At 41.0% G+C, this 15631-nt stretch overlaps 1 long non-coding RNA gene across 1 annotated transcript; it reads left to right on the forward strand.

Moving 5' to 3' along the window:
* The first annotated feature begins 2176 nt into the window (after window positions 1–2176).
* LOC117675014 (uncharacterized) lies at window positions 2177–14822 on the forward strand. Its single transcript, XR_004594093.2, has 3 exons — window positions 2177–2383; window positions 8473–8598; window positions 14256–14822. It is a non-coding gene; the product is annotated as an uncharacterized LOC117675014 (long non-coding RNA).
* Window positions 14823–15631: the final 809 nt, after the last annotated feature.

The following is a 15631-nucleotide window of genomic DNA, read 5'->3' on the forward strand; positions in this document are numbered from 1 at the left end:
CCAGGAATGACAAACTTGTGATACCATCAGTCTAGATTGTGCATTTTTTTCCCTCACGTTAAAATCAAATTTCTCTTAATCGGGAGGGGGGAACATGCTTACATCCACACAACAACATACACATGTTCAAGAGGATCCGCCACAGGTCCAGATGTCTGCCTTGCATGACATCACATGGGATGTAGAACATGCCCTGGGGGAATACTTCCTCTATGCAGCATAAAAGAACCACTGCTTCATCCATTTTAGGAGTCTGAGTAATAAGTATATTAATAATAGAATCCTCATGTTGAGATCATTCTCTTTTTAAACCTCCCCCCCCCCGACCCCCATTGCCAAGGCGGGTTCTAAAATAAGCCCAGCTGGGGCTGCTAAAGTCCATTTACTGCGAGCTGGTTTGCATTTTGAAGCCCGGTGCTCCCTTCTCTGCATAGTACCCTCCCCGGATCCAGCTCTTTGTTTGAAACAGTCCTTGTCACAGCAGAAGGTGCCAGAATCCAGCTGTTCTTTTTCCCAAACTTCTGGGAGAGGAGAGGCCCAGTTACATCTCGTTCTCGTAAATACAAAATCCACTTCGAGCGAGTCTTTGTGCGGGGCCGTCGCAACGCCCGTGGCAAGTCTGTCATTGGAAACAGGCCTCCGAGCCAGAGCTGGGAGGGAGATGGAGGAGCAAACACAGACCATCTCCTCAGGAAGGCGGCGTGATGTGCAAGAAGGAACACGGTGTGTGTACTCTGTCCAGAACCATTTCCCTATTGATCATTTCTGCATCTCAGCCAGGCCGGGGAGGGGGGGGAGCCCAGAGAAATGGCAGATGTGTGTGTCTTCTTCCTCCCCCTCCCTCCTAAAAATCACAAGTGGAGAGCCTTCTGCCTTGCTTTCTTCCACCACCCGCTCTTCCCCCGCTCTCTTTTTTTTTGCAAAAATACGTGCACATTTGTTTCTTATTTGTAGCGCACCATTACACTTGCGCTGTGTGCTCAGAAATATTTGGCGAAAATATAACCCTCAGAATGTGGTGTTTTGTCCTAAGGACAACAAGATGCTTCTCCCAGATAGCAAACACAAAAAGCTTTGTAATCGGATTTCCGAAAACCTTTGGAAATATGAAGGCACTGGGGTGGGGGGGAGGAGAGTTTGAGAGGATGAGAAGAAGAAGATATTTAACAGAACCCTATAAAGCTAAAAAAAACAAAAAAAAAGATCATGGACAGACTAACTCACAAGAGCCTCTGTCATGTCACTTCTATAAAGCTGACTTTGGATTGTTCTTTATCCCACAGTTTCTCATTCAACCAAGGTTAGCAAGAAAGATGCACAGGCTGGTTTCAAACAACATGTTAGCCTGGACTGTGGTTTTGGGGGAACCCAACTGCTGGTGGGATTCAAATTTTTTTATTACCAGTTCTGTGGGCGTGGTTTGGTGGGCGTGGCATGGATTGGTGGGTGTGGCTTAGTGGGCATGGCATGGATTGGTGGGTGTGGCTTAGTGGGCATGGCATGGATTGGTGGGTGTGGCTTGATGGGCATGGCAAGGGAAGGATACTGTAAAATCTCCATTCTATCCCCACTCCAGGGGAAGGTTACTGCAAAATCCCCATTTCCTCCTGATCAGCTGGGACTTGGGAGGCAGAGAATAGATGGGGTGGGGCCAGCCAGAATTTTTACTACCGGTTCTCCGAACTACTCAAAATTTCCGCTACCGGTTCTCCAGAACTGATCAGAACCTGCTGAAACCCACCTCTGAACCCAACCATTGTCTTAGCATGCTGTGTGAAGCAGAACTTGTCAAGATGTAATATGGTTTCTTAGATTAGTTTTTCATCCCTCCACTCTCTTAAACCACATTTTGAAAAGGATTAAGATATTTTCTCTTCCCCTGTTTATAACCATGCACATTGGAAGGAACCTAATTTGGATGTTTCCCTTTTATGACTGAATCCAGATTTTTCTTCTATGTTACTGGTATGCACCTGCAAACATGCATTGCTTAAAGCCCCAGAGACAGAAAGAATCTAGATGCTTAGTTTACCATCATACCCAAATTCTATTTGTTTTGTCAATGTGCCTAATGATATGAAAAAACTGCAAAAAAGTATAAATAGAATGGAATGGAATGGAATGGAATGGAATGGAATAGAATTCTTTATTGGCCAACTGTCATTGGACACACAAGGAATTTGTCTCCAGTGCAAAAGCTCTCAATGTACATAGAAACAACAAAGTGATCAATCATTTATCATAAATCCTAAGATACAAACAATTGATCAATCATAATATGCCAACAGGAGAATGTAGTAGAAAGATGAGAGGTGAGAAAAGTGAGAAGATGGGAAAAAATGAGAAGATGACAAGGATAATACCAATATAGGCTACTACATGGGTAAATATTTTTAGGCATAAGACAGTGCTGTGGGAGTTAGGTGTTCAACAGAGTGATGGCATGGGGGAAGAAACTATCTTTGTGCCTGGTTATTTTGGCATGTAAATTTGTCTCTCCAAATAGATGGAGAGAACTGAAAGCTGGGTTAAAACGGCAGTCTTCAGAGAACCTGTTTTGGAAAGGTTCTTCCTGGGCAATGTATTCTCTGGCTGTTGTTGAAACTGAGCCCATGTCAGATCCAGCCAACATAGCCAATACTGGGAGATCAAGTGGGTTGCAGTGTAATAATAACTGGAAAATCAACTTCCTATTTGATCAATGGACAATTGAATATCTGCCTACTGATAAATAGAATAGAATAACAGAGTTGGAAGGGACCTTGGAAGTCTTCTAGTCCAACCCCCTGCTTAGGCAGGAAACCCTATACCACTTCAGACAAATGGTTATCCAACATCTTCTTTAAAATTTCCAGTGTTGGAGCATTCAGAACTTCTGGAGGCAAGTTGTTCCACTGATTAATTGTTCTGTCAAGAAATTTTTCCTTAGTTCTAAGTTGCTTCTCTCCTTGATTGGTTTCTACCCATTGCTTCTTGTCCTACCCTCAGGTGCTTTGGAGAATAGCTTGACTCCCTCTTCTTTGTGCCAACCCCTGAGATATTGGAACACTGCTATCATGTCTCCCCTAGTCCTTCTCTTCATTAAACTAGTCATACCCAGTTCCAGCATCGGTTCTTCATATGTTTTAGCCTCCCTAATCACCTTTGTTGCTCTTCTCTGCACTCTTTCTAGAGTCTCAACATCTTTTTTATATCATGGCAACCAAAACTGGATGCAGTATTCCAAGTGTGGCCTTACCAAGGCATTATAAAGTGGTATTAACACTTCACGTGATCTTGATTCTATCCCTCTGTTTATGCAGCCTAGAACAGTGTTGGCTTTTTTGACAGCTATTGCACACTGTTGGCTCATATTTAAATGGTTGTCCACTAGGACTCAAAGATACCATACCATACCATACCATATAATTGCAGTAAGATTGCTTTTTGCAGTGCTTATCAATGAACATGTGAAATAACAATGCAGAAGGATAGGAAAGATGCAAGTGTCTTCAAGTGGTGTGTGCTCAAATCTCTGTGCACAATTCAGCAACAAGAAGAAAACTTAGAACATTGAAGAGATGATGCCAAATAGTCAGCTGCATTCTGAATATAGTATCAGATAATGGGCAATTCCAAACCACAGAAAAGAAATTTGGTTGAGGAGAATTTCAGAAACATCTTGAGAGTTGAATAATATTCCCTTGTTCAACATTTGTACTAGTTCAGTACGACCTAGCAAAACTAAAAATGCTTGCCCGGGAATAGTTCTAGTCTTGCAGAATCTTATTGCTGCAATCATCCAACTTTAGTTATGCTTTGTAAAATATTTAGGGATGATAGTTGCACTAGAACTTCCTCATCGTGTTGCCAAAGTCCACACTGGGGATTGTGAGAATTAAAATCCCAAACAAACGTCTAGAAGGCCACACTTGAAAACGAGTTTCAAATATTCATCCCACTGAAAGTAATACATGGAAGGAGTTTAAGAAACTAAGTTCAAGACATCATATCAAAAAGATCTCTTATTTCAATCAATATTCCAAATCTGTGTTTGGAGAGACCCAGCAAAGAGGACCCCACATGTTCTTAAGCAGTTGGTTGAACTACCATAATTATTGGGACACTTTTTCTGAAATTTGCTTTCCTATAAAAGATCAATATTTCAGGTCATGAACTCAGGAATAGCAATAGCAATAGCACTTAGACTTATATACTGCTTTACAGTGCTTTACAGCCCTCTCTAAGTGGTTTTACAGAATCAGCATACTGCTCCTAACAATCTGGGTCCTCATTTTAGTGACCTCAGAAGGATGAAAGGCTGAGTCAACCAGCCAGTGAGAATCAAACTGCTGAAATGCTGGCAGCTGGCAGTCAGCAGAAGTAGCCTGCAGTACTGCATTCTAACCACTGCACCACTACTTCGCCAACATGGAATGTTAAAGGACAGACTATGGTCTTGTATGGTGACATCTTTTTAGGAACTTGAAAAACATCCTAGACCAATCTAAATCCAAAAACGGTAGAGAAGTACTAGAAGCCTGGCACTCAGACAAATCAGCCATCAACAGGCACATCGAGTTAAACAACATCTACATATAATTCAAAAGAGAAAATCAAAAAGTTAAAAAGGAAACAAAAAGGACTAAAACACTTCCTCTTCAGCAATCAACATCCAGATAAGCAGAGATTAACACCAGACCAACAATCAAGCAGTAAACCATACTTCAATCAAGGAATCACCAACTCAGAAAAACAATTAAACAGTAAACAACAACCTAATCTAGGAACCACCAATAACACTCCTACCAACACTGACAGGGTGAGCCACATACAGAATATATAAACAGAGAGCAAACCTCACTCCCTTCTAGCACTGATGATGTTACCAAGTTGGGCAGTGAAATGTCTTCAAGAAAACAACCAATCTTGGAGAGCACCAAGGACCCCACAACTTGAAGAATGCTGTCATATATTTCTTCAACTATACTTTCTTAATGTATACCTAGTTCCCACAACTGGTCATTCCAGTTTCTTGAGCATCCCAGTACATTGGATGAATCTAAGACATAACAAAATAAGCATACTGCTGAATCAGACTTAATGCTTATTGAACCCAGTGTCTGTCTGTTTACTGTGAAAATTGAAACCCAGGGAGCTTTGGGAAGCCCATCAGTAGGTAGGACCTTTTGAATGCAAAGAATTTGTTTTGCCCAGGGAGGTAAAAGAAATCTGGCATAGATTTTAGATCAAAATCTGCCAGATTGTAATCTGCCAATAAGATATTCCTCTTTCTTAGCCAAGATGACATTAATGCATTAAGTATATGATGAATGCATTGTGGAATGCTGCAGACGAAAACCATTGATTCCCAGGAGTTGTGTTTGTGAGCAGCAAGTGGCATATAAAAATAAATCATATTGGGATAACTGTGTTAAAAGCAGAATATATTAGGGAGAGTTGCATAGGAAATGGAATTTTCTTAGAGAAAGGTCTGTGTAAAAACATACAGATTTTATTTCATTTTAATAACTTGCAGAAAACTGACCGCATGATATAGTAAGTGAATATACATTGACGGAGATCCCTTTTGGACCGATGTACACATTCCTAACTTAAACCATTCATCTTCAGCTCTTGGTCTGGCTTTTCCTTATTTAATGGACATACTGCAATGGAGGCCTATTCAAATGAAGGATATTCAACTTTCCAAAAATTGCTCCTTTTTTTTCTTTCTCTTTTTTGAGAAGACTAAACTTGAGAGAAAAATAAGTTTGTGTCCACCATCTGGATCACCCTTTTCAGGACCCCACTTTAGATCAACCTTTCCTCTCTCATTTGCTCTTCTGCCTTCTGTCCCCAGTTCTTCATTTGCTACCAAACTGCCTTCCATTGAGGACCTGTATACTGCACGAGTCAAAAAGAGGGCTGTGAAAATATTTACAGACCCCCTCGCATCCTGGACATAAACTGTTTCAACTCCTACCCTCAAAACGACACTATAGACCACTGCACACAGAACACAATAGACACAAGAACAGTTTTTTTCCCGAACGCCATCACTCCACTAAACAAATAATTCCCTCAACACTGTCAAACTAGTTACTAAGTCTGCACTACTATTAATTTTCTCATCATTCCCACCACCCATCTCCTTCCACTTATGACTATATGACTGTAACTTTGTTGCTTGTATCCTTACGATTTATATTGATATTGTTTCCTGATTGCTTATTTGTACCCTATGACTATCATTAAGTGTTGTATCTTATGATTCTTGATGAACCTTTTTTTTCCTTTATGTACACTGAGAGCGTATGCACCAAAGACAAATTCCTTGTGTGTCCAATCACAATAAAAAAAATTCTATTCTATTCTATTCTATTCTATTCTATTCTATTCTATTCTATTCTATTCATCCCTGAGGTGGAAAATGAGGTGGGTGACAGTCAGCCATCTTTGCAGCATTCCTTACTGCGGCTCTCATCTCCCATACCCACAAAGCTGCACTCCAGCATATCTCAGTGCTGGCAGGGGCCAAGTTATTTCCTTCGTTCACCTCTTGCTGGTATTCAACTTATCTCCCTCCTGCTATTTCTCAGAATTAGCCCACTGCAAGAAAAATGATTTGCACACGTTTGGGACAGGTAGAAAGACCCTTGGGAAGTGGTAATGGCTTCAGCAAAATGTTTCCACCTACAGGGAAGCTGCCTGATGGCTTTGCCATCTGCTTCAGACAATCAGGAATCAAAATCTAGGGTTCTTTTTTTTTCTTTTTAACAGATCACATCACCTGTGGTTTCTAAATCGTTTTGGCTTTTTACCTACCCCTGTTCTTCCTCTATAAGGTGAAATGTGAAGCACGAGGAGAGAGACGGAGGGGAGAGAGACACACACACAGAGAGTGCTTGAAAGTCATAAAGGGAATTTTTTTCCTTCTCTGGTTCGACAAATAACTGGAAGCTCATCCACTTTCTTCTGACTTGAATTGTCCTGAATGGGTTTGTCGTGGGTCACAGAGGGGTCATACAATTTAAGCTACAAGTTATTCCTCTGATGTCCTCTCCCTGCAGGAAGAGGAAGCTGAGCCCAGCAGTGTCACAAACACCCATTTCCCCAAATTTCATAATCATTTAAGATTGAATTACAAACCCAAATGTGACTCTTGACTTTCCTTTCAGATGGCTTTGGGGGCTTTCCTTAACTCAGAGGCATGAGAAGTCCTTTCCTACTGAGATTTCTTCAGTAAAACCTCAGCAGTTTAAATAACTGCACAGATGAGCATTTACCTCCGTATTCTTCTAAAGTTAAGAGATTATCAGTAATGGCACTTTATTGGCCGTTTTAGGATTCCAATATTTATGGACACTTATATTTGGATTTCTGTATTGAGAGGATTCATATCTTCCATCAAAAGAGGTTAATCGATGCCTGGTCTTTCAACCAATTCAGAGGATCACTTAGAGCAGGGGTGCCTCACCTTGGCAACTTTAAAACTTCTGGACTTCAACCTCCAGAATTCCCCAGCCAGCTCTAAATGATAACCAAAACAGAATGACTGTAAACGTATCCACCTCTTTTTTTAGATTCCTTCCACCTAACCATTTCTCAGCCCATTCATTATGTAATGGGCTAATGTAATGTAACTTGATCCTGTTAATTGGATGAAGGAATTGGCATCAAGAGGATTCATCTCCTTTGGTGGAAGTTTGATGGAAAATTCTGGGAGTTAAAGTCCACAAGCTTTGTTGTTGTTGTTGTTAGTTGCAAAATTGTGTCCGACTCATCACGATCCCATGGACAACATTCCTCCAGGCCTTCCTGTCCTCTACCACCCTCTGGAGTCCATTTAAGCTCATGCCGACTGCTTCAATGACTCCATCCAGCCACCTCATTCTCTGTCGCCCCCTTCTTCTTTTGCCTTCAATTTTTCCCAGCATTAGGCTCTTCTCCAGTGAGTCCTTCCTTCTCATTAGGTGGCCAAAGTATTTGAGTTTCATCTTCAGGATCTGGCCTTCTAAAGAGCAGTCAGGGTTGATCTCCTCTAGGATTGACCGGTTTGATGGCCTTGCAGTCCAAGTTGCCTAAGTAGGATATCCCTGATTTAGAGTAAGTTACAGTTTTAATGACCTCTTCTCTATCCCAGCTAAGCTACTTCTGAGTCCTACCTGAGATACCTCTACCTCTGATTGACAGCCACTGCCCAAGATAATTTCAAAGAACCAGAAACAAGAGTGAATAGTTTCCCTTTGAAAGAAAGCATTTCCCTCTTCTTCTCTGACACAAAGGAAGAGAAGGTGCTCCTGTTGCCGTTAGGATGAGTGCACAGCATCCTCGGTAACAGGCGGGGATGTTGGAAAAATAAAATTCAGCCAAGGGTTTCCTAAAACAAAAAACCAAAAAAAAACAGGAAAAGACCATAGAACACTGCAGCTGGGAAGCAAGCAAGAGCAGGGTAGCAAATCAAAGATTTTTCTTTCTTTCTTTTGACAGAACAGATGCCGTAGGATTGGCACAGATTCTTCCCTGGCAGGGAGTAGAAGGCCCAGGGAACTCAAAAATTCTGAGGCGGAAGAGTATGGAGAGACTATTTGTCCATAAACACAGCTGGAAGCTTTGGTGAGCAACCTGCCTTCCGCCTTTGCTGCGTGGATTCCTTCCACATAACCATCCTGGGAGGAGGAGGAGGAGGAGGAGGAGGAGGAGGAGGAGGAAGAAGAAGAAGAATGCTGAGGGGGAGAGAGACAGGGGGAGGCAAGCATGTAACGCCACTGTCTTGCAGCTTATGCAGCGGAGAAATAATTAAACAGTTTTCCTTAACCTTTCAACCCTTCCATTTATACTCCCCATCTATTATACAAGTACCTTCTCAAATAGCAAAATCTTGAAACTGAGCCAGGGGGGTCAAGGGGTTTATTGTTTAATGGAGATGAAACATTTTGTAAATTGTACAAAGTCACAATGTTTAGAGTAGAGGCTTCTGGAGGACTGAATCTTTTTCTCCCCTCCCCCTTTCCTCCCCTCCCCCCCCCCCAAGCAAACAGGGAGACCTAACATATGTTCTCCCTCTGTCGCAGGAAATTTGGGATAAGTGTAGAACTGGCATAGACATGTTACCAAATCCTTCATATAAACCAAATGACATCTGCATTCAAATAAAAACATTCCTTCCTTCCAAATACCAGGAAATGCTAAAAGTATCACTATTCTTCTAAGGTCATGCTGAAATGAAATTTTTGGCGTCCACAACACAAAGCAAGTTCACCAAAGGCCAGAAGTTGCTTTCTCTTCTTTCCCTCTGCTCCCTCCCTCCCCCTTTTTTGTGTGTGTTCAAATTCAACACATTTGCTAAGGCAATTCTCAAGAGCCCCCCTTCTGAGTCAAGCATATGCCTGCATGTGTGCGTATGTGTGTATGTTGAATTCTGCAAGCATTTAATCTTCTTCATATGAATCCGTATAAATATTTGAGGAGAATAGACTTATATTAACAAATACTCCAGCCATCCTTTGTTTTTTCTGGTGCTCTCCCTTTCCAGGGAAGAGAAGAGCTCACTGTAAAACAAAGCAAATATCTTCCGAGCACGCTGTGCCAAAATAATCAAGGGGGAAAATATCCAGGGATTTACAGAATATGAATATTCTTTGTAAATAAATGGAAGAAAGAAACAGAAGGGTCTGCTAATGTGATGCGGAGGTTGAAGGATACCTAAGAATAATAGCTATTTTATTTATTTATTTTTATTTAATTAGTTAGTTAGTTAGTTAGTTAGTTAGTCAAACATGTACAAGATAGCAGGTATAAGTATAAACATGGACAGGAGCACATGAAATGAGTACAAATAAATGGGGACAGTAGGACAGGGACGGTAGGCATGCTGGTGCACTTAGGCATGCCCTCTTTACAAACCTCTTAGGAATGGTGTGAGGTCCACAGTAGACAGTTTAAGGTTGAAGCTACGGTGGTTTGAGGAAGTAACAAAGGAGTCAGGTAGAGCATTCCAGGCATTGACCACTCTATTGCTGAAGTTGTATTTTCTGCAATCTGGTTTGGAGCAGTTTACATTGAGTTTGTATCTATTGTGTGCTCGTGTATTATTACGGTTGAAGCTGAAGTAGTCGTTGACAGGAAGGATGTTGTAGCAGACAATTTTGTGTACTATGCTTAGGTCAGACCATAGGCGGTGTAGTTCACGGTTGTCCAAGCCCAAAATTTCAATCCTGGTGGCATAAGGGATTCTATTGTGAGCAGAGGAGTGGAGTACTCTTCTCGTGAAATACCTCTGGACCCGCTCAATTGTATTAATGTCCGATATACAGCGTGGATTCCAGGCAGATGAGCTGAATTTGAGAATTGCTCTGGGAAAGGTTTTGTATGCCCTAGTTAGCAGTACAGTGTTACCAGAGAAGAAGCTTTGCAAAATTAGGTTAACAACTCTTAATGCCTTTTTGGCAATGCTGTTACAGTGAGCTCTGGGGCTTAGATCGTATGAGATGATTACTGCTAGTTTTGCTATGTTGTATGTAGTTATAGCTATGTCGGACTGCAGGCTGCAAGTCAAACATTTCTAATGATCACCAACTCCCAATTCAAACTCATGTAGGGAACAGTCTTGCTGTCGACAATATTTTAAAAGAGACTTTGGTTTATCTACGCACCACATTGGGAGAGACTAGCAAAAACCACCAAAAGTAACCACGTGCCCAAGGAATCTCCCACATTCAAGCAATTTCATGCCTGCCACTGCCTCAACGGAAAGAGCGATAGGCCAGTTGGGAGGCTGGACCCACAATTTCTGCTTCTTTCTTTGCTCCTGTTGACATGAGATTGGTAGAAATAATAAAGAGAGATCAAAAAGATCCAGGATTTGATGGCACATCTGCTATTGGAGCTAGAGTAGGACTGCCATGATCCTTTGTGTTAAGAGAACAGCATCTTCTGTTTGAAAAGGTGTTCTGACCAAGCTGGTCTTATCTATTAACAGTAATTTACTTCTATGTGTTCTATACGGGGGCTACCCTTGAAGAATATTCCAAAGCTCCAACTGGTACAGAATGTAAGAGTGTGGACAATTTTGGATGCTCTTAGGGTGGCTCATGTAACACTGCTGTTGCTCAAGCTGCACTGGTTGCTGGTTTGCTTCAAAGTCCAATTCAAGGTGTTGGTTATTACTTTTAAAGCCTTTCTTGGCATGGAACCAGGTTCTGAGGAACTAGTAAAGGTAAAGGTTCCCTCACCCATGCGTACTAGTCGTTTCCAGCTCTAGGGGGCGATGCTCATCTCTGTTTCAAAGCTGAAGAGCCAGCACTGTCCGAAGACGATCTCTGTGGTCATGTGGCCGGCATGACTAAATGCCAAGGGTGCATGGAACGCTGTTACCTTCCCACCAAAGTGGTCCCTATTTTTCTACTTGCATTTTTTACGTCCTTTCGAACTGCTAGGTTGGCAGAAGCTGGGACAAGTAACGGGAGCTCACCCCATTATGCGGCACTAGGGATTCAAACTGCTGAACTGCCGACCTTCTGATCAACAAGCTCAGCATCTTAGCCACTGAGCCACCATGTCCCTTTCTGAGGAAGTCTGAGGAACTATCTTGCATTAAATGGAACTGACCAACTACCCCATTCAATCTGGCAAATGGGGCATGCTATGGACTTCATCGGACAAGGAGTCCCATTTGGCCTTCCAGGAGGGGATTAAAATCTGGCTCTACTGGTGGTCTTGGGGTCCTGATGGGGATACTCTGTATTTGGAGGTCGCTCGTGGACTAATAGGGAAGATGCCACCACTGTATCATTCTTGTTCTTGCTGGATTTTTAAAAATCTAATCCTGTTAATTTTAATATTGTTATATTTATGATTTCACAGTAACCCAACAGGAGTTGCTTTGCATAGTGAGGTGTACAGCCATGCAAATTTAATAACAACTATTAAAGCTGCATTTGCACTGCAGAATAAGCAGCAATCCAAGCATGATATTTTATGGTCAGCCTTCCTTACTGATAGATGTATTTCTTGTTGCTTCTAACTTAAACCATCTCCCATATGCTAATTTTATGCAAACCAACCCTCTGGGAATGTTCTTTTTTTTTATACGATCCTGGTGGCCATGATAGCCATGGGCTGTTAGAGTTGTCAGAGGATACGGAGATAGAAAAGCAATGACGGATGAACCCAAATTTCCCTGCTTTAAATGTGGTCACCTCCACTTTTTAGGATATCTGCAGCTTTTTCTGAACCCTTTGCCTGCAGCTGAGATTTGAAGGATTTCTTTTTGGGGGGACATATCAGTGGTGGGCTTTTTCAGCAGTGGGTGGTGGGAGGAACCAGCTATTTGAGAAACACGTATTCATTTTTATCAAAGCAGTCTTTGAGATAAAAAATGTGCCAAGGGACAGTTCTTTAATTTGCCAATTTGTCATTCATTTTCAGGAAAAAAAATGGCTGTGTTCAAAATTTAGCTGGATTAAAACAGAAGCAAAGAAACCCAAACAAAGAAACAAGATGAGTCATGAGCTTTCCTGAGTCTCATTAACTTGACCCTGCTTAAAAATATTAGGCTTGAGATGAAACTAATCATTTTTCCATTAATATTTTTGGAATTGTTGCTCTTAAAGGAATTGTTGACCATTTCTCATCTGAGTTTTGCAATGTCTTTGTTGTAATAAAATCTTATTGAGAATATAATTCAAGAACCCTAGTGGCGCAGTGGTTAGAATGCAGTATTACAGACTAACTCTGCCCATAGTCTAGAGTTCAATCTTGATAGGCTCAAGGTTGACTCAGCCTTCCATCCTTCTGAGGTTGGTAAAATGAGGATCCAGATTGTTGGGGGCAATATGCTGACATTTGTAAACCATTTAGAAAGTGCTGTAAAGTACTATGGAGCGGTATATAAGTCTTAAGTGCTATTGCTATTGCTATAATGAATAGCATCCTTTTCTCCTGTATGATCTCTAAAGGAAAAAAATTGAGCCAACTGAGCAGTTAAAAGGCATTTAATATATTTATCCAACCAAATGGTTATTTTTTACCTGAAATAGCAAAATGGAGGAAAATCTTTCCAAGAATAAGTCATATGAAAACCAATCAGCACCCACTGTCAAGATGCTCTCCCCCCCCCGCAACAGAAATTACTGATTTTGTAGGGTAAGGTAGAGTTAACTCTTTTCCTTGAACAGCCAGCCTCGTGGGTTAGGAAAGCAGTAACAAGGGTTTGGAATTAGCTAAGCTGTCTCTGAGGACCACCCAAGAGGACCTAAATATGGGGTTTCTTTTAAGTGGGGTTAGGATCAAAGAATAAAAAGGAGATTAGAGCCAATAAGAGCTAAAGGGGGAACATCTGGTCCTTTTCAAAAATCACCCATGGAAAGGTGAAGCTGCTGCTACAGAAGGAATGGGCTGCCCAGAGACGTCCCTTAATATGTACCCAGAAATTAAGAAATGGGTCTGACATTTTGCTTCTGCACAAATAATCACCTGGATATTTCAGTCTTACTAAGGTGCAATTGATAAAAGAGTCTCTGGCTTGGAAATAAAAGAAGGGGATTCTAATTTAACTCACAAGCACCAACCAAGATCCCTGTTGATTAATCCCCTCAGGCCAGACGATCACATGTCAATCTCGGGCATCTGCAAAAATTGCAGGATGAATTCCACCAGCCACCTCCATTGGGTTGAGGGTTGAGCTTCAGATTTCAATGGAATTCTTGTATTATTATTAATCCAAACTCCGACGGGGTCCAATTAACCACAGGTTCTCAGTAGGTGGGACAGAAATAAAACCTTTAATGGTTTTGCAAATGTCTTGCCAGCGGAATACATTATTTTATGTGTGTGTGTGCACTATGAACAGACTGCCAGTTTTCAGTTAGGGACATGCAAATGTTTTAAAGTCAAAATAGTCCAACCTCAGAAACATCCCATTCTGATCAGACAGTTCTGACCTCACTGAAACTGTTCTGCTGTTATTCTAAGTTTACTGAAATGTTTTGACCTTGGAATGGAATTAAAATTGGTGGTCGGAACCATTCATTTTGAGATTGGAACACTTCTAAAATCGTTAAAGGATGTTTCAGGATCAGCATATTTTGGCTTTGGAATATTTTGCCAACCATTCATTTCAGACATTGTCCTTCATGGAATCTCTTACACTCACAGAAGTTCTCAAAGATAGCTACTCTGATCCAAGAATTTGAAATGGAACAAGCTTCTAGAAGGAAAGGCTGGGATTAGACTTCTTTAATAAATAGGTCACATCTTTTTGTTCCCTGCAGGGCTGTTCAGGATTGACTGAGATTTTTCTGCCACCGAATTGAGTGATGGCCACTGTCTTCATTAGCTTTAAGAAGACCAGAGAAGAATTCCTATGTGACAGTTTTCTCAATGATTTTAGACTGTTCAGGAACAGTCCAACAAAAGGCTATTGCCTTGATGTCCTACTTCTGGCTGACCTTAGCTGATCTCAAAAGGCTACACAGACTCAGACCTTCTTAATACTTGGACAGGATGCAGACAAATCTCAGGGATGTAGGCTAGACTGAGAAGTTGAAAAAACAAGCTGGAAGAAGGCCTTGCCAAACTACTTACATGTTGTTGCCAAGGAAACTATATGCATGTGACTCTGAAGTCACTGGAAGTAAACTGGGATTCAGAAGAGCCCTTACATTTTACCTGCTTGTAAGCTGTCCAAATGCATCAGCTGATTAATGCAGGAAATGGGATGGTAGAATTAACGTTGGGCAGAGAATGTTTCCTTTATATTTCAACCAGTATGATGAAATACAATTGCTGTAAAGTTTACAAAAAACAAGAGGATATTGGTGAAATTCTCATGGATGGAATACAGTCGTCTTCTACATAATTTATTACAGGGTGGCCAAGGGGTGTAGGAAGATGTCCTCTCTTTCATTGTGTATTTATCTCTCCGAGCTTTCTGTCTTCCCATACCTCTAAAGAGAGAAAACTCCTCCATGCATTTTTTCCCACTATGCTGCTAGTATCTCCACACAGAGGAAATCCCACCCATGACAAAATATTAGCACACTGTCCTTCCTCCCTGAAGACATTTGGGGAAATCTATCCAATTTCTCTGCCTGTAGATTTGGGGAGAATTTCAAAAGTTCTTTCATGTCCACTTCTTAGATAAATAGGATTTAAATCTGATCCCAAAGTGCTCATTTCAAATTATATGCGGTTATTTCTATTCTTTCTTTCTTCTTAAATTGTTTTAGATCAAATATAGAGATTTTCTTTGCGATATGGCAGAAACGATGACAGCAGCCTAAAATAAGAGCATTTTACATTATTATTTTTATTAGCAGCCATATTGACTACTGCATTGATGGCTATTTTAAATGACTCCCCAAGGTATTAGAGGTTATCAGGAAGCTGATAGCAAATGAGAATGAAAACAGAACAAGATTCTTTAGGGTGTTTTAGCAAAACAATTGTTTTGTATTAATTGATGGCATTTACCACAGCAGCTCAAGGTTGCAAAATAAGATTTTCTGCCCTGCCGTGTCAGTTGTGGTTTCTTACAGTTTCTCATTTTTCCATCAAAGCCAAAAATTCTCAAAGGCATATGGGCATGGACAAATTGAATATAAGTTGATAGACTTTTTTTTTTTTTACATTTCTGCAAACATACCAA

Source organism: Pantherophis guttatus, chromosome 1 (genome assembly GCF_059756535.1).
Source record: "Pantherophis guttatus breed Tessera chromosome 1, ASM5975653v1, whole genome shotgun sequence".
In the NCBI taxonomy this organism is placed as follows: Eukaryota; Metazoa; Chordata; class Lepidosauria; order Squamata; family Colubridae; genus Pantherophis; species Pantherophis guttatus.